General features: G+C 44.5%; 1 protein-coding gene across 7 annotated transcripts in view; it reads right to left on the reverse strand.

The window, feature by feature from the left end:
- Positions 1–4,345, reverse strand: part of ODF2L (outer dense fiber of sperm tails 2 like) — a 40,227-nt gene extending 35,882 nt beyond the window's left edge. For 3 of the 7 annotated variants that reach the window (XM_036351862.1, XM_036351861.1, XM_036351859.1), the window contains exon 1: positions 4,165–4,342. The gene's annotated coding sequence lies outside the window, so the exon portion shown is untranslated. Of the gene's footprint in view, positions 1–3,565; positions 4,031–4,164 lie in introns of those variants that run through there. The other 4 variants (XM_036351857.1, XM_036351855.1, XM_036351860.1 and 1 more) reach the window with 3 other exon arrangements.
- Positions 4,346–17,957: the final 13,612 nt, after the last annotated feature.

The following is a 17,957-nucleotide window of genomic DNA, read 5'->3' on the forward strand; positions in this document are numbered from 1 at the left end:
CCCTGCAGACCTGGTCACTCCTAACTGCCCTCCCCTGCAGGCCTGGTCCCCCTCAACTGCCCTCCCTGAAGGCCTGGTCCACCCCAACTGCCCTCCCCTGCAGGCCTGGTCACTCCTAACTGCCCTCCCCTGCAGGCCTGGTCCCCCTCAACTGCCCTCCCCTGAAGGCCTGGTCCACCCCAACTGCCCTCCCCTGCAGGCCTGGTCCACCCCAACTGCCCTCCCCTGCAGGCCTGGTTGCCCCCAACTGCCCTCCCCTGCCACCCTCATCACCCCTAACTGCCCTCCTTTGCCAGGCTGGTTGCCCCAAACTGCCCTCCCTTGTAGGCCTAGTCCACCCCAACTGCCCTCCCCTGCAGGCCATCTGTGTCCACATGGGGGTGGCCATCTTGTGTGTTGGAGTGATGGTCAATTTGCATATTATTCTTTTATTAGATAGGATGGGACCATCATTGTGTATGGGGTCCAATGTTGACTGAAATTTCATTATGCGGAACATGACTGTAAATAATTACCTAACTCCTCTGTCCAATAAATAAAGAAATTTAAATATAAAAGGGTTGCAGATTTGATAATATAGGAAAAAGTTGACATCAGGAGAGACTGATTTGTAAATACTGATTACTTCAAGGCCCGTCCCTCCTCCTTCCCAAAATATCCCTGATTGCTCCAAACCACCAAGAATCCTAAACGTTTAATATTTGAGAATCATGCAGTTTAGAATTAAATTACTCCATAAATGCTCAAATTTTTGTTTTCTTTTAACTTGCTACTAAATCTGTAGTAACAAATATATCCATCACCTTCTGCCCTAAAAAATTACCTAACACACTGAAGGACATAGTTCAGGATCTAATATATGTTAGGGTGATCAAATAATTTAGACTCAAATGGGGACACTTTTGAAAAGGAAGGAGCCCCATATAAAACCCAATTATCCACTAGAATACTGGCCAAAAATTGTTCAGGACATTGTCTAATACCAAGTAAAGTCAGCATCCTTTGCCAGATAAACAGAAAGCTTTTTCCATTTCTTCAACATGAGGACAACTTCTGTCATTTATTAATGGAGCACTGACTGACCTTATACACATCATCTCACATAAACCCTAATCAGGTTGCTATTAATATCCAAAAGCTACAGATGAAAAAAAAAACAAGTTTTAGAAAAGTTAAATAGCTTGCCCAAGATACAAATAAGTAAGTGATAGAACTCAGTTTTCAACCAAAGCCATAAGATACTAAAATATTAATAAAAATAAGAATCTATACAGCAGAAAATAAAAAAAACTTGCCTTAATCCAGTCAGGTTTTAATAACACTAGTATTATAAATTCTGTTTATATTAAAAAGTAAAATATGTTCTGTACAAGGAAATGAAGGATGAATAAGATTGGGCTCCTGGAAGGCAGAGAGTGCAGACAGTAAGCAGACCACTAAAGTCTAGTGTGCTAAAGGCTGTGACAGGGAACTCATGGGATGCCATGAAAACATGTAAGAGGATACCTAACACCAACTGGCAGGATCCTGGGAGACTTCCCGGAGGAGGTGGAACCCAGCTGAGTCCTGCAAACAAGTTTGAGGGTGGCAAAACAGAACAGCAAAAGTCATTCCGGGTAAAGGGTAAAGCACCAACCAAAGCAAGGAATCATGGGGGAACATGAACTGCAAGGGCAAGTGGCAAAAGATGAGACTGGGCACACTGAAAACAGTAACTGCATGCCAAACTCAAGAGCTTGAATTTTTTCCTAAAGGTTATAACAAACTATCAAATAAGTTTAAGCAGGGGAATGACAGATCAGAAGTGCATCTTTAAAAGACAAATACAGGGGTATTTTGGAGAATGGAACTAGGCATATGGAAGGGGGGAGAACAAAAGCAGTGAAACTGGTTATTAGGGTCTCAGAGAGATGAAATTTCAACATCTTTCTCTATAAAAATTTTTGAAGAAATCAAAAGTTGTTTCCACTGGTGATAAAAACATGAAGAAGAGCAAAGGAATTAGAATTAGAATGCCAGAATAGCAAGAGATCAGTACAGAAAGAAGTAATCAAATGTAACACTTCATTTACCCATAACTATCTGAATCAATTGCTCCACGTTTCAGAAAATGATAGCTTATCCCTTTAAGTATCAAAATTAACTTAGACCAGACTGAAGAAAATCTTTTAAAAGTATTATTTCTTCCTTTTCAAACAGAGTACAGGGCAGAATATAATTTAACCATTCCTCGATGACCCAGATGCAGCATATTAAAATGAAAGAATATTGAGCAAGATTCATCAGTTTTTTGTCCTTGTGAGCCACCTGACATGGGCAATCCTTAGCCACAATGTGCCTGGTTTTTTCCTTTTGTAAAATGAGACTAACCTTTGCCAGCCAAAGCTGTGGTGAGGTTCAAACAAAACTAAGCTGAAGCACTTACAGGCGAGGGTTTTTGTGTTTGTTTTATTTAGGACCTCTTTGGCTCATTCTGTTGGGGCTGCCCCCCCCCCCCCAGTCTTCCCTTTAAATGTTTTCATCTTTTTTTTAATTATCATCCCAAGTCAATCGATAATGATTCCTAAAATACTTGCAGGCCTGAATCATCTGTACAGAACCAACTCTATCTTTAAAACAGTTTTTGAAACCTATTCTTTGCAGAACTGTTACAAATCATCTTCAACGTAGTCATAAACTGACTACTAAACCAGAGCCCCGGGGAAAACAATTATTGACTTCCAACAGAATTGTGCTCAGTGGGTAGATGTTATGTCAAATTCATTGCTATACCCAGATTTTTGGGTTTCATCATTTGTACAGACCAAGCACAATGATTAATAATAATATAAACAAAGCCATTTGCTCATACCTTTGGGTGTTTAGGATACAAAAACCACATTAATACACGTCAACTGCTAAATCAAAGGAAAGAAAGGAAAAAAATGGACACCTAGATGTTAAAGAATTAAAAACATGACCATGGCATTTTTATTGCAAGCAGAAGGGAACCAAACTAATTTTAAAAGCAAACAGGCTCTCTGCGGCATGTTCCTTTCACCACAATGAACCCAGTGGTGCTTCAAACTACTCCAAGCACTTCATTCAAAACCACCTGAAACCTTTCTAAGCATGAGGCTATAGGGCAGTGGTTCTTAACCTTGGCTGCACATTAGAATCACCTGGGAATCTTTTTAAAATCCTGATTTCTGGGCCTCATCCTCCGGAAATTCTGATTCTTTGTTACTAATGTTGTGGCCCCATCCCATAACAAAGAAACAGAATTTCCGGAGGATGAGGCCCAGAAATCAGGATTTTAAAAAGATTCCCAGGTGATTCTAATGTGCAGCCAAGGTTGAGAACCACTGCTATAGGGAAACTGTCTCCTCAACAGAGTTGATTCCCAGCATCAGCCACCTCTGGCTTCTAGGTCAACAAGCAGCAACACCTACTAAGCACCTGCACCCGAAACCTGGCCCTGGTTGAATCTCCTGTGTTACAACCACTCCAGAGGGGCTGCTGTCCTCATTCCACAGCAGAGGAAACTGAAGCGGGGACGTTACACCACCTGCCCAAGGCCACACACCTGGAGGGGTTTCCTAGCGCCTGGAACATAGGACCCTGGAGAAGGGATTGTGTCCCGAGGCTTCCAGGAGCATTTCCCACGCACAGCGCCCAAGGGCCTACGACGCACGGACGGTCTGCTACGTCATAAGGCGGGCGCTTAAAAGTCAGCCGCAAGGCTAAGAGCGCTGTTCCGTGAAGAAATCCCGCCGTGCCCGGCCGGCCGGGTCAGGACTTCGTTCTGAAGGCCGCTCCGCTGTCCCAGGGACTTACACCCCTCCTAGGACGAGCCTCCCGGCCCTTCTCCCAGCACAGGCTGCAGCCAGGCTCGGGGAGCGGAGGGCGTGGGCCCAGCGGGATGGGGTCTAGCCCTGGGTGAACGCGAGAGTCTTCCACTTCCGGGAACCATCACTGCCCTTGGCCCCTTGGCCCCAGACCCCCAGACCCGCCGCTGGAGCAATCGCCCACCCGCCTGGCAAACTCAAGCTTCCCTCCCCCATAAGCGCGCCTGCGCTCCCACCGCTGCGTCAGCACGTCGCCGTGACGTCAGCCCGCCGCCCAGCTATGAAAGGGGTCCCAAAGGGTGGGTCCGCGAGTGTTGGGGAGACCGGGCCAGAGTACCTGTGCTCTCCAGCCCCAGGTCGGCTGGGAGGGGGCGGGTCGCAGCGGGCAGTGCAGCAGGTGAAAGCTAAGAAGGAAGGCAGGGACCTGAGCGGAAGCAGGCGAGCCCCTAGAACTGCTGGCCGTGGGACTGTGCCCGCTAAGGCGCAGAGGGACCAAAGCAAAGCTGGTAACCAGCGGGTGGCTTCTCTGGCAACCGCTGCCCCGCCCCGCCCCGCCCCGCCCCGCCCCGTCCCGCCCCTTCCGTCGGGCCCGCAGCCGGCGCAGCCCATTGGTCGGACTCGGGAAAACGGGCGCCGGCGCCTGTTGCTATTGGCGGGAGTGAGGGGCGGGGCCTGGAAGCGGTTCTTTGTCTCTTTGTTGCTTCTCAGTTTAAACACTCCGCGCCTTCCCCTGCCCTCCAGTCTTTTGTTTTATGGAAGGAACACAATTTGTTACTGAAAGTCTTACCTGAACTCAACTAGAATGGGAAATAAAGTTGATAGATTCAGAATTATCTGCTTGGCCTGGAAGTGCCCTGCTTTTGCTTGTTAAAGGGAAGATTTGAAAAAGCCAAAGCAACCACCACTGGAAGACCTCATTTTAAATATGTGGGCCTCTGTTTTCTTCAGTTAAATGAGAAAATAGGGCGGTTATCTCCAAGACGCCTTCACGTCTCAAATTCTTTTATCTGTGCTACAATCAGCTGCTATGGTTTATAAACACCAGAACAAGCAAGCCAGATTTTATTTGGAAAAGTATAAAACTTTATCCAACACTTCAACTTAAAATTTATGTTAAGGATGTATGCCATCATATTCACAAATAGAACAACAGTCAGCTGAGCATTTTAACTGTAGTACTGCTCATTATTGATTTTACTAAAAAATATTTTCCATTGATTATTCCAGCAACACACTTTTTCCCCAGCAGTGTGATTGTCCAGCCAAAAGTTCATGAGAATTACAAGTTCATTCATAATAAACACAACTTTCATATATGCACCTGGTAAAAGCACTAGGGAATGGAGATATAAGTATCTACTCTCTCACTGATGTATCTTGACCTCCAACAAGTTAACTAACTTCTCTGGGCCAGATTAGTCACAAAAAAAGAAAATAAAAATAAAGACAGTGGAGTTGGGGCAAAATATGTAATTTCGAGGGCCTTTCCACCACTAACCTAGGATTCTAGCTAACCTTGCTAATTTGTCACAATTAGAAAAATAATTATATGTCTCTGGATATATTTTGTGCATTAGTTTATTTTGCTCATTAGATTCCACATATGAATAAAATCATGTGATACTAATAGAGTATAGAGACATTGAAGCATGGAATAGACCAGCCGTGGGCAAACTACGGCCCGCGGGCCGGATCCGGCCCGTTTGAAATGAATAAAACTAAAAAAAAAAAAAGACCGTACCCTTTTATGTAATGATGTTTACTTTGAATTTATATTAGTTCACACAAACACTCCACCCATGCTTTTGTTCCTGCCCTCCGGTCCAGTTTAAGAACCCATTGTGGCCCTCGAGTCAAAAAGTTTGCCCACCCCTGGAATAGACTGTTGCATGTCAGAGGGAAGGTGGGGATGGGAAGAGATTAACTTAAGAATTTATATACATATATGCATAACCCCTGGACACAGAGAATAGTGTGGTAAAGGCCTGGGAGAGGGCTAGAAGGGGTCAATGGGGAAAAAAGGGGGCATAAGTAATACTTTCAACAATAAAGTTAAAAAATAATAATTGTAAATATAAGTTAGGCTAATCTTATGAAAACTACTTATTTTTAAATGGTATTAGAGGAAACATTCACAAAATCTCAAAAAGATTCCATAAGATTCACAAATTAACTATTTTAACCGAATTGTCAAAGTAAATATGGGATTCCTCATCCTCTAAATCTAATCTTTTCCTGAAATCTGATTGGATATGAATTTTTCTTAAGACTGCTTATTCTATTGTTAGTTAAATGAGCAATAATTCATTCCAGCACAACCAAAAACCACAATCAAGAGACCTAGCAAGTTCTGCTTTCCTTTTAGAACCCAGGTACCATATAAGAAATCATCTGATTATCTTGCTGTAGAGCAAAATGCAGCCAGATCCCAGCTATTTAAGCCACACACCTGAGGTGCCAGACACAGGAGCCATTAGCTCTCCAGACCCAGCCATGTTCCCATCGAATGTACCTCTGTGAGTGACCCTAGACAAAGCCATGAACTAAGGCAGTGGTTCTCAACCTTGGCTGTACATTAGAATCACCTGTTTCTTTGTTACTAATGTTGTGGCCCCACCCCATAACAAAGAAACAGAATTTCCGGAGGATGAGGCTCAGAAATCAGGATTTTAAAAAGATTCCCAGGTGATTCTAATGTGCAGCCAAGGTTGAGATCCACTGATCTAAGGGGATGAACAGTGAAATAGCTTTCATTTTGAAAGGACAAACTAATATGTCCCAGACCATTAAATCCAAAAAAATTCATTGAGGTACCAGAACCCTAAATTTTCGTAGGGTTAATCCTCCATTATCTTTTCCATAAAGCAGGGGTGGGGAACCTTTTTATTGCCAAGGGCCATTTGGATATCCTATCTAATAAAAGAGAAACATGGTAATTGGCGTACAACCGCTACCCTTCACATTGGCTAATCAGTGAGATATGCAAATTAACTGCCAGCCAAGATGGCGGCCGGCAGCCAGGCAGCTTAAACTAAACATGAGACTTGCTTGCTTCAGTGACGGAGGACTCCAATGTTCCCTGCCTGCTTGCCGGCCTCTGAGCCTGCAGTTTGAAACATAGTTACAAATATAGAAGCTAAACAAAACCACAGAAACCAGCTTTCAGTGAGCTGGGATCTCAGAGCTGGAGTTGATACAGAGTTTCGATTATAGAACGCAAACAAACCAGATACCTGCTTTCAGCAGCAGAAGCCTCAGAGCTGGAGCCAGGCTAAAGCTGGCCCAGAATAAAAAAAGAAAAGAAAAAAAGGAGCAGTTGGGAGCTTCAGTCCCAGCCTGAAAAAAGCCCTCAGCCCCTCACCCAGACTGGCCAGGCACCCCAGTGGGGATCCCCACCCTGATCCAGGACACCCTTCAGGGCAAACCAGCTGGCCCCAACCATGCACCACGCCTCTATTCTATATAGTAAAAGGGTAATATGCCTCCCAGCACCGGGATCAGCGGAGCCGCGAGGCCTCCTGGCACCAGGATCAGCGTGACAGGGGGCGGGGCCACAACCTCCCTATCTGCCCTGCTCTGTTCCTGACAGGGGAAGGCGCCCCAACCCCCTGATCGGCCCTGATCTGTGCCTGATAGGGGGGAGCTCCCCAACCCCCTGATCGTCCTGTGGCTCTGTGTGTGACAGGGTGCGGTGCCCCAACAGCCCCCCCCCCCCACGGGCCCTGCTCTGTGTATGATGGGGTAGAGCCATAACCTCCCCATCGGCCCTGCCCTGAGTGTGACAGTGGCGGCGCCCCAACGCCCTGCTCGGCCCTGCTCTATGCGTGATAGAGGGCGGTTCCCCAACCCCCTGATACGCACTGCTCTGTGTGTGACAGGGAGCAGTGCCCCAACTCCCCTATCGGCCCTACTCTGTGAGTGACACAGGGGAGCTCCTCAACCCCCTGATGGGCCCTGCTCTGTGCGTGACGGGGGGGGGGGGGGAGCTCCCCAACCCCCTGGTGGGCCCTACTCTGTGTGTGACAGGGGGGAGCTCCCCAACCCCCTGATCGACCCTGCTCTGTGCATGACAGAGTAAGGAGCCCCAACCACCCTGATGGGCCCTGCTCTGTGCATGACGGGGGGGGGGAGGTGGAGGGGGGCGGGGGGGCGGTGCCCCAACCCCCCAATCGGCCCTACCCTGAGCATGACTGAGGGTGGCATCACAACCTCCCAATCCGCCCTGCTCTGTGCATGACAGGGGGCGGCGCCCCAACTCCCCAATCGGCCCTGCTCTGAGCCCGACCAGGGGCTGCACCTAGGGATTGGGCCTGCCCTCTGCCACCCGGGAGCAGACCTAAGCCAGCAGGTCGTTATCTCCCGAGGGGTCCCAGACTGTGAGAGGGCACAGGCCAGGCTGAGGGACCCCCCCCCTCCCCCCCCGAGTGCACAAATTTTTGTGCACCAGGCCTCTAGTTGATAATATAATTCAGTTAATATAAATCTATGTTGCTATTTTTTAAAAAGCCCCTAGATTTATTGAATTTCGGAGTCCCACCTGTGGTTGCCTTGTCAGGGCCAGACCAAATGATTTCACTGGCCTTAGTGGGGGAGAGGGGGGAGATGGGGGCAGACAGTCCCCACCTCAGCTATAAAGGATCCCAACAGAACCACCTCCTTCTCCTCCATCTGCCCACTGCTAGCAAACTACCCCTTGGATTATTGGCTGGAGTCAGGGTCACATAGTGGTACCCCAGTAAGAGGGAGGCTTGGGAAAATGCAGATCAGACATGTTTGAACCCTGTCATAAGATGGGCTCTGCCAGCATGAAAGAGGAAGGCTGGCTCTCAGGGTAGGAAACTAACAGTGCTCAAGCAGGGGCCACACACACAGGAGAAAGGCCATAATTAATAGGGATTAATATTTGTTAAACTGTTACTCTGACCTCAATGCTGTTTCAATCACTATGTGCTCTTTAAACTTTACGTCAATTTTACAGATGTAGAAGCTGAGGCATAGAGATATTTAATAACTTACCTAAGGGGCATGCAACCAGTAAAAAGCAGAACTGGGATTTCAATCCAGGCCATCTAACTTCAAAGCTCAATCATTTAACCACTTAACTACTGCTTCTACACAATTGTTATTATACAGGATTAAAGGTGAATGCCAGTAAAAATTTATATAATTCAAAGCAAAAGTGGCAGAAAATGCTAACATATTCTGAGACTCTGACATTTTAATATTTTGACTTTATCCCCTGCATAGTAAGCCATCTACAATGTGTGACATATTGCTATAATCTGTGATAGCTCATCCATGTGGAGATAAAACATGTATGTGATATAAAGGCATTTAGGATAAATCATGACACACAAAAAATTCATGTATTTATTCTTGGCTGAAAAAGACAAAATACTCCCTGAAAATTTTCTTTTTCTTTATTTATTTTTAATATATTTTTTTTATTTCAGAGAGGAAGGGAAAGGGAGAGAGAGATAGAAACATCAATGATAAGAGAGAATCATTAATCGGATGCCTCCTGCATGTCCCCCACGGGGGATCAAGCCCACAAGCCCGGCATGTGCCCCAACCAGAATTGAACCCTTCAGTAAGCAGGCCGACATCCTACCCACTGACCAAACCAGCTAGGGTGAAAATTTCTTTTTATTTATTTATTTTTTAAATATATTTATTGATTTCAGAGAGGAAGGGAGAGGGAGAGAGAGATAGAAACATCAATGATGAGAGAGAATCATGGATTGGCTGCCTCCTGCATGCCCCCCTACTGGGGATCGAGCCCGCAACCTGGGCACATGCCCTCGACTGGAATCGAACCTGGGACCTGTCAGCCCACAGGCCGATGCTCTATCCACTGGGCCAAACCAGCTAGGGAGAAAAGTTTCTGTTTAAAAATTTGTCAGTTCCTTATAATGATTGGTTTTTTAAATACTCTTAATACTTTTATAATATGAACATTTGATTTTGGCTAAAATGTATCATTCAGTATATTTTTTATTTTTAAAATTATTATCTTTTAGGAACCAATTCTAGCATTATATTACAAAATTGATTTTTTTAATTTTTTCTACCTTTGTGACCCTAGCAGCCATGGGCAAACTACGGCCTGTGGGCTGGATCCGGCCTATTTGAAATGAATAAAACTAAAAAAAAAAAAAGACCGTACCCTTTTATGTAATGATGTTTACTTTGAATTTATATTAGTTCACACAAACACTCCATCCATGCTTTTGTTCCGGCCCTCCAGTCCAGTTTAAGAACCCATTGTGGCCCTTGAGTCAAAATGTTTGCCCACCCCTGCCCTAAAGAATCATTACTCAGAAACATCCCATTACTTTCTTTTTTACTTCTTTATTGTTGAAAGTATTATATATGTATCCGTTTTCCCCCATTGACCTCTCCCAGCCCTTCCCCCGCCCCCCAGCACAGGCCCTCACCCCCCTACTGTCTGTGTCCTTTGGTTATGCTCATATGCATGCATACAAGTCCTTTGGTTGATCTCTTATTCCCCCCCACACACACACCACCACCACCACCCTCTCATGCTTTCCCTCTGAGGTTTGACAGTCTGTTCGATGCTTCTGTGTCTCTGGATCTGTTTTTGTTCATCAGTTTATGTTGTTCATTATATTCCACAAATGAGTGAGATCATGTGATACTTATCTTTTTCTGGCTGGCTTATTTCGCTTAGCATAATCCTCTCAATGAAGACAGCTGTATAGTAAAATATGCATTCTAATAATATATTTTTTTAAACTGCTCCCTAGCCTTTTTGGAGGAGAATAGAAAAAGGCAGAGGAGTTTATTCATATGGAAGACAAAAAAGAAAAGGTGAGTAGTAAGGACTAAAGAAAGGAGATCAAAGACTGTCTCAATTTAAGCAGGGCCTTCATTGGAATTTTCAAGTAAGCCACAGCCAAACCTCTTGAAATAATCACAATTGGAGATTATTCAAGAAAACTGGAATCAAAGTAGGATTCTAGAAGCTGTGGGATTTGGGAAAAACTTGAAACCTAAGCCATGCCCAATTAGTTAAAGGGAAAATAGTAACATTAAAGAATAGAAATGACAGCACAAGAAAAAAGAACAGAAGAGTCATTTTTTTTCTTTGAAAGGTTATTTTCATTAGAAGTGTCACAATTTTCTAAATTCGTGGGAAACTTACAAGAGCATGGTGCACAAAGAAGAAAAGGTCGTTATTCTGATAAAAGGTTCTCAAATTTACCTCTTTAAAATAAGATACTTTGATTTCATTTTTTAAATTTATTTTCTTTATTGATTACGGTATTACATATGTGTTCGTATCCCCCCCCATTACCCCCCCCCCACTCATGCCCTCACCCCCCTAGTGTCTGTGTCCATTGGTTAGGCTTATATGCATGCATACAAGTCCTTTGGTTGATCTCTCCCCCTTCCCCTCACCTTCCCGTGGTTTGACCGTCTGCCTTTGAATTCAGAGGAGAAGAAATAGAGATGAGCTGGAGTGGCTTTGAAGCCATCCAGGAAAACGAGTGCCTAAGCCAGAATGGTCTTTAAAAACTCTCATGGGCTATATCCCTCTGGGGAGAACACTTTAGACATGTTTGAGGTTGGGGGCGGGGAGGGGGGGGGGCTCCGTCTAACCCTGCCTGCAGGGTGCACAGGATTGAGAGGAGCAGGGACCTGGCTCTGCATGAGGCCAGGCATGGATTTTGTTGGTGATGGTTAGCTGGTTGAGTTTTCTCCTGAAAGGAAGGGAAAGAGAGAAAGAAGGAGATGAAGACCCCTCGAGATAGAAAGGTGCTGAGGTAACTTGCTTGGAGGCCAGGGTAACTTGCTTGTAGAAAATTATTTAAAGAATGCTGATACCTTCAGTGATGTAAAAGTTTTGTTTTATTTTCCTGTGACAAACACCTCTTTAGCTTTCCCTATGAACTCTTCAATGAAGTCTAAATTTCTCACAAACAAAATTTGTATCTGTTTCTTTGGAAAACTCTAAACAATACCTCGGAAACAATGTGAAGCACAGCAGCAGCACATGTGGATCTAGGAAACAGGACTTTTAATATGTCAGGTGTCCAGGTAGTTGCAGGGATCTGGGAGGGGGACTTGTCTTCCACAGGCCATGGAACCAACATGGGTAAAAGCCAATTATACATAGGCCTCTGAGGAGCAAGGGGACCCCAGCTGGCAGTAACTGATAATTACATTGATAATATTAACTATAGCTACCATTTATGGAGCACTGTGCCTTGTGCGTTTGGACTATATTTTTACATCATTTTGTTATTGGTGAAAGTGAGGGATACCCTTCCCCACTGGGTGCTAGTGGTTGGGTCCTTATGATATCTTGAGAAAAAATAATTTTCTGACACTCACACAGGAGGATGAGTGATTTTTATTAGCATGGAATTACATCTCCATGCTAATACAATTTCTCTTAATCCAGTCTGGGGACTCAGCAGTGCTAGAAGTGAAGCCAGTGTCCAAAGTTTCCTGTCCATGATGGAGCTGGGCCCGACGCAGCATTAGGCTAGTTGCAGTCCATCAGTCCATTGTGTGGGGTCCACATGGCTGTGAACCATGCAGGTGAATGCAGGGAAGCCAGAGCAAACGCCTTTGTTTAGTAGATTAAATATCTTAAATCTTCTGGTGCTTGCCGTGGCCACTCCTACTCTGGCCAAGGACCTGTTCCCAGGTGTGACTGACAGACAAGTTCCTTTCCTATTTCAGCCAGACTTTACTGGGCATGCGTCTAAACAGTTTCCTGGCAAAGCTGCACAAATGAATGCCTATAATATTTGGCCTTCCCTTTGCTCCTTTCCAGTTTTTAATAACTAGGTTAAATTACATGGTATTGCTCAGTGTGGCTCAGTGGTTGAGAATTGACCTATGACCCATGAGGTCATGGTTCAAGTCCCAGTCAAGGCACATGCCCAGGTTGCAAGCTTAGTCCCCTGTAGGGGCTGTGCAGGAGGCAGCCAGTGAATGATTCTCATCATTGATGTTTCTATCTCTCTCTCCCTCTTCTCTCCTCTCTGAAATCAATAAAAATACAGTGGGGCCTTGACTTACAGTGTCCCAACTAATGAGTTTTTTGAGATACCAGCTGTCTCTCGGCCGATTTTTTGCATTGAGTTGACAGAGTAATTTGAGTTAACGAGCTCCTTAACGAGCTCGGTCTCAGAATGAGTTAAACTCGTAAGTCAAGGCCCCACTGTACATTATTTTAAAAAATTACAATGGTATCAATTTGACTACAGATAACTACAAATCTCAGGTTATTTTCCTGTCATTGTTTCTCATTTTATCTCTCTGTTGCCAACATTATACCAGGCACCTTTCGGCAGTCAAATAAATACTTAGTGATTTTTCTCTTATTAAGCTTATGAGCTGAAGGGCTTTTGTTTCACCTCCACAGAAAAATTAGTTAGTGCAGAGGAAAAAGAAACTCCTAGGAAGCTGAAGAAAGGCTAAATGAAGATAATCAAAACTGTTCGCTGAGCTCTGAACACCTCCACTGTCTCACCTGCATCCAACAATGAACCCCTCGCTGGCCCCTGCTTCTACCCTTGGCCTCCTCGCAAAAAAAATTGGAAGTCTGAAAGTCAGATCAAATCTACCGTGTCACTCCACTGTGCACTAGACAGGACCTCCGTGCCATGGCTCCCTCCAGTCCCAGGACTCCTCTAAGGCAACTCTCGGGGCTCTCTCCTGTGCTGACTCCCCTCCAGAAACCCTCCAGCTTCAGGGCCTTCCCACTTGCCCTGCCCTCTTCCTGCATTATTTATCTCTCAGATATATGCATGGTTCCTTCCTTCACTCCAATGATCTTATCTGTGAGGCCCACCCGACCCCCTGATACAAAATAGCAGCCCCCAACTTCCACTCTCTCATTTCCTCCTGCCCATTACCTGGTTTCTTATTCTCCATAACACCTTCACTACATATCCCAGTAGATTTGTTTGCTGTCTCTCTCCCTTATCTGGGATGTAAACTTCCCCAGAACAAGGACTTGGCCCGTTTCATTCACTCTTCTATCCAGCACTTAAAACAGTGGCTGGCATCAAGTAGAAACAGTGTTATCTTTTTAACAGCTTTCTTTGGGTAGATTGGGCACAATTTAATTTTTGAATAAATGAATGAATTAAAAAAGAAAGAAATAAAAGTTAAGGAAGCATTCCCCAGTTGTGTAATGTACATCTTTGGGAATTACTTGCTTGAGGCTACAAATTGGAGGTCATTAAAAGAACCTTATCACGGCTCACATATGATTAATAAGAAAAAAAGATTGAATTTGAGGCAGAAGCTTTAATAATAGTGATTGTGACTTTTGAGATTTAAAACCTATATGTCTGTGTTGTTGGGCGTTGTTTTTTTAACTCTATTCTGTAGTTGTTTCTTTACAAATAACAAACACTGGTGTCACCATATAATGCATAAGTAATAGAATATTTTTTTTTCCTTAGTCCTGAAGAAAACACAGGCCTTTCCCATCAGATAAAAAAATATATTTAAAGACTACAAAGACTGCCACTTTCTGGTGAAAGGGCTGTAATCACCAAGTACATCCCTGGATGTTCCCTGGGAGCCCTTCTGATACAGAGTTACTCCAACTGTATGGCTCAAGGACCAGCAGCCTGAGCAGCACCTGAGAGTTTGGTAAACCTGCACTATATTGGCCTCACCTTAACCTACAGGGTCAAAATCTGCATCTGAACAGGTGATTCTTAGGTACATTAAAACTTGACTCAAGTATAAGCCCTGACCTGGTTGCTCAGTTGGCTAGGGCGTTGTCCCCATACACTGAGGTTGCAGGTTTGCACTCTGGAAGCAACCAATGAATGCATAAATAGTGGAACAACAAATCAATGTTTCTCTCTCTCTCTCTCTCTTCCTCTCTCTCTCTCTTTCTCTTGCCTTCCCTTCCTCTCTCTAAAAATCAATTTTAAAAATACTTTAAAAACACTACTCTAAATAGCACTCTTGAAGGGAAGCTCCTGCAGATCAATTTTGTCTGGAGTTTTTTCTGGAAATTCAGAGCTCCAGGTACCTGCACCCCAAGAACAGAAGGGGGAGCCCTAGTGCCCCAATTGCTAGACCTTTTAACTGGTTGCAGTTGCTTTCTGCTTTTCACGGGGCTGGTGTGGTTAAATGGAGTATCAGAAGTAGCAGAGGAGAGGAAGGAAAACCAAAAGACCTGATGCCCTTCGGGGTGGAGTTGGGGCAGCGGGGAATTCTGGCAGAGCCCTTGAGCTTTAGAGACTTATTGAGGTCAGAATCAGAGCAGGAAGAAAACAGGAGGGGAGACTAGGAAAATAGAGTTCAAATTCTGTGCTTCTGCTTTCATTTATTGTTCTCTGAGTCTCCCTGGTTATTTTTCATCTCTTTAAAAAAGTTCCCTTACATTTCTACTTTCTCTTTCTTTTTTTCTCTGCAACATGATGATAGGAATAATGATAACAGCTTATCTTGACATGATGCTATTACAATCAGATGTAACAGAGAAGAGATTTTATACGAGGCAGTTTTATGCCCATTTGGCAAATGAGGAATATTCCACATTTTCTTTATTGGCTTATCATTAAAAGTAGTTCTTGTTTCCCATTTATTTTGGCAAACTTTGGAGGGGTTTTTTTATGTACATAGTCATCTGCAGAGTTATTGCCACAGTGTGGGTGTGGAGGAGGCTTCATAGCAAAGGCCTGGAGGTAAAAGGCTGCATGGGAAGAATTCAAGAAACTAGAAAGGAAGTGTAAGAGCTCCATGCTTTGGCATTGTGGTGAGTCACAAAACACTTCCTGGACCCCATCTGGACCATGCACTTCACTCCTTTGCTTTGAAAATGAGTACAGTATTTCCCCTCTACCCACAGGGTGCAGTCCAAGCCCTCTAGTGGATGTCTGCAACTGTGAACAGTACTGATCCCTAAGTATACTGTTTTTTTCCTATCCATGCATATCTGTGATAAAGTTTAACTTATAAATTAGACATTGTAAGAGATTAACAATAACAATAAAATAGAATAAGTATAACACTATCTTATATAATAAAAGCCTAATATGCAAAGGGACTGAATGGCAGAATGACTGGTGGAACAACCGTCCACTATGATGTGCACTGACCACCAGGGGGCAGACGCTCAATGCAGGAGCTTCCCCCAGTCCGCAGGCCCCAGGCCAGCCAAGGCGGGTGCCAGTGGGGATCCCCCCATAATCCCACCAATTGCACCACAGAGGGAGGCGATTGGTGGCGGCAGTCGGGGGTGGTGCCGGCCAGCGAGCGAGCCAACGCCACCCTCCTGATCACCCCGCTGGTCACCTCCAACACAGGTGCCAGCAGGGCCCCCCTGATTGCCCTGCTGGTCGCCCCATAGATCGGCCCTGATCGCGAGCCAAGCCTAGGGACCCTACCTGCATGAATTTCATGCACCAGGCCTCTAGTACTATAATAAAAATTATGTGAATGTGGTCTCTCAAGATAGCTTACTATACTGTGCTCACTTTTTCACTTAAAGGAAGTGCTTTATGGCTTCTCTTTGGCATATCCAGATTGCCAGAATCACTACTCTTGACATTTTGGGACCATTCTTAAGTAAAATACAGATTACATGAACACAAGCACAGTGATACTGTGACAATCAATCTGAAACCAAGATGGCTCCTAAGTGACTGAAGGGTAGGTAGTGTACACAGCGTGGATATGCTGGACAAAGGGATGATTCACTGCCTGGGCAGGCTGGCGCAGGACAGCATGAGATTTCATCACGCTCCTCAGAACGGAGCACAATTTAAAATGTATTAATTTATTATTTTTGCAAATTGTCACTTAACATTTTCAGACTGAGATTGACTGCAGGTAACTGAAACTGCATAAAGTGAAACCATGGATGAAGAAAACCGGTGAGGAAGGTATGAAACGTGCCTTCTGAGTCCTCGGCAAACTTCGGCTTTCAGATTCTTAGTCTTAACAGTTTGTCTCACTTCCATTTTTTATTTATTTCAAAAACTATAGTGGCCATAAATCTTATAGCCCAGTTACACAGTGGACTCTCCTCTCCTCTTCTGAGTGGGATTGCTGCAAGAACTGTAACAAAAGCCTGAGACGTAAAAATCCACAGCCTTTTTGGACTCCTTGGGATGTGAAATCGCCTGACTTCTCTGACACAAGATACATATTTTACTCACTTTGGTTGTGGGTCTCCACCAGCAGACTCTAAAAAGAAACAGACAGAGAGGCCTTTTGGGAGCAGGTTTAACTGTGCCAACAGACAATGAACAAAGATGTGCTTTAGATTCTTTAGTTACTGAAACTGAATAACTTATTTTCTTGAAATCAGATAAGAACAGAGCAAATTCCTATAGTTTCTACAACATTGAATAAATGCTTAACATTTTATTCCCATTTTTTTTCACTTCAGGCATATTTCATTTCTTTGATATCATAAAATCTGAGGACATGAGCATTCAGATCTAAGGGCATGAATATTTTTTTAATGAAAGGATATGTTGTTCTTTCTGTTCTCAAAGTCACACTTTATCAGAAGTGGATACTCTGTTCAGAAATAACTCTTAAGTCACTTAATCAAGTCAGTTTTCTCCTGCAGGGTCAGCCCGGCCAAAGGAGAAGGCTGTAAAAAGAGATCTTCAACAGGCCTGGTTGCTGACAGCAAAGAATTGTTCTGAGGGCAGGTCAAAACAGAGGTGGTGGGAACAGGCTTTCAGGAGTGAATGTGGCTCTCCAAGAGAATAGGTCAGTGACTGGGAATCTTGTAAGGGACAGATGATGAAAGTGAAATACAGCCAAGTGGCCAGACCTGGGGATTGGGTTCCAGAACCAAGGAAGCAAAAAGCAGATAGACAGCAATGAATGTCATGCCCAGGCTCTCGGCCCAGGGTAAGCAAGGCCTGAGTAGCTTGTTCAGGTTTCAACCCAGGTGGAGTTGAACAGGATTGTTCACTTATGTCTGTTCTTTATAGAGCTGCATGCACTCTATAGCCAATATTCTCGCACCCACATTCTAGGAGAGCCATTGTAACTGTCAATAAGTGAAGAGCCCGGCTGACATGGCTCAGTGTTTGAGCCTCTTGATCTATGAACCAGAAGGTCAGGGCACATGCCGGGTTGCTGGCTCAATCCCCAGTGGGGGGC

The sequence above is a fragment of the Myotis myotis genome, unplaced genomic scaffold (genome assembly GCF_014108235.1).
Source record: "Myotis myotis isolate mMyoMyo1 unplaced genomic scaffold, mMyoMyo1.p scaffold_m19_p_2, whole genome shotgun sequence".
Taxonomy (NCBI): Eukaryota; Metazoa; Chordata; class Mammalia; order Chiroptera; family Vespertilionidae; genus Myotis; species Myotis myotis.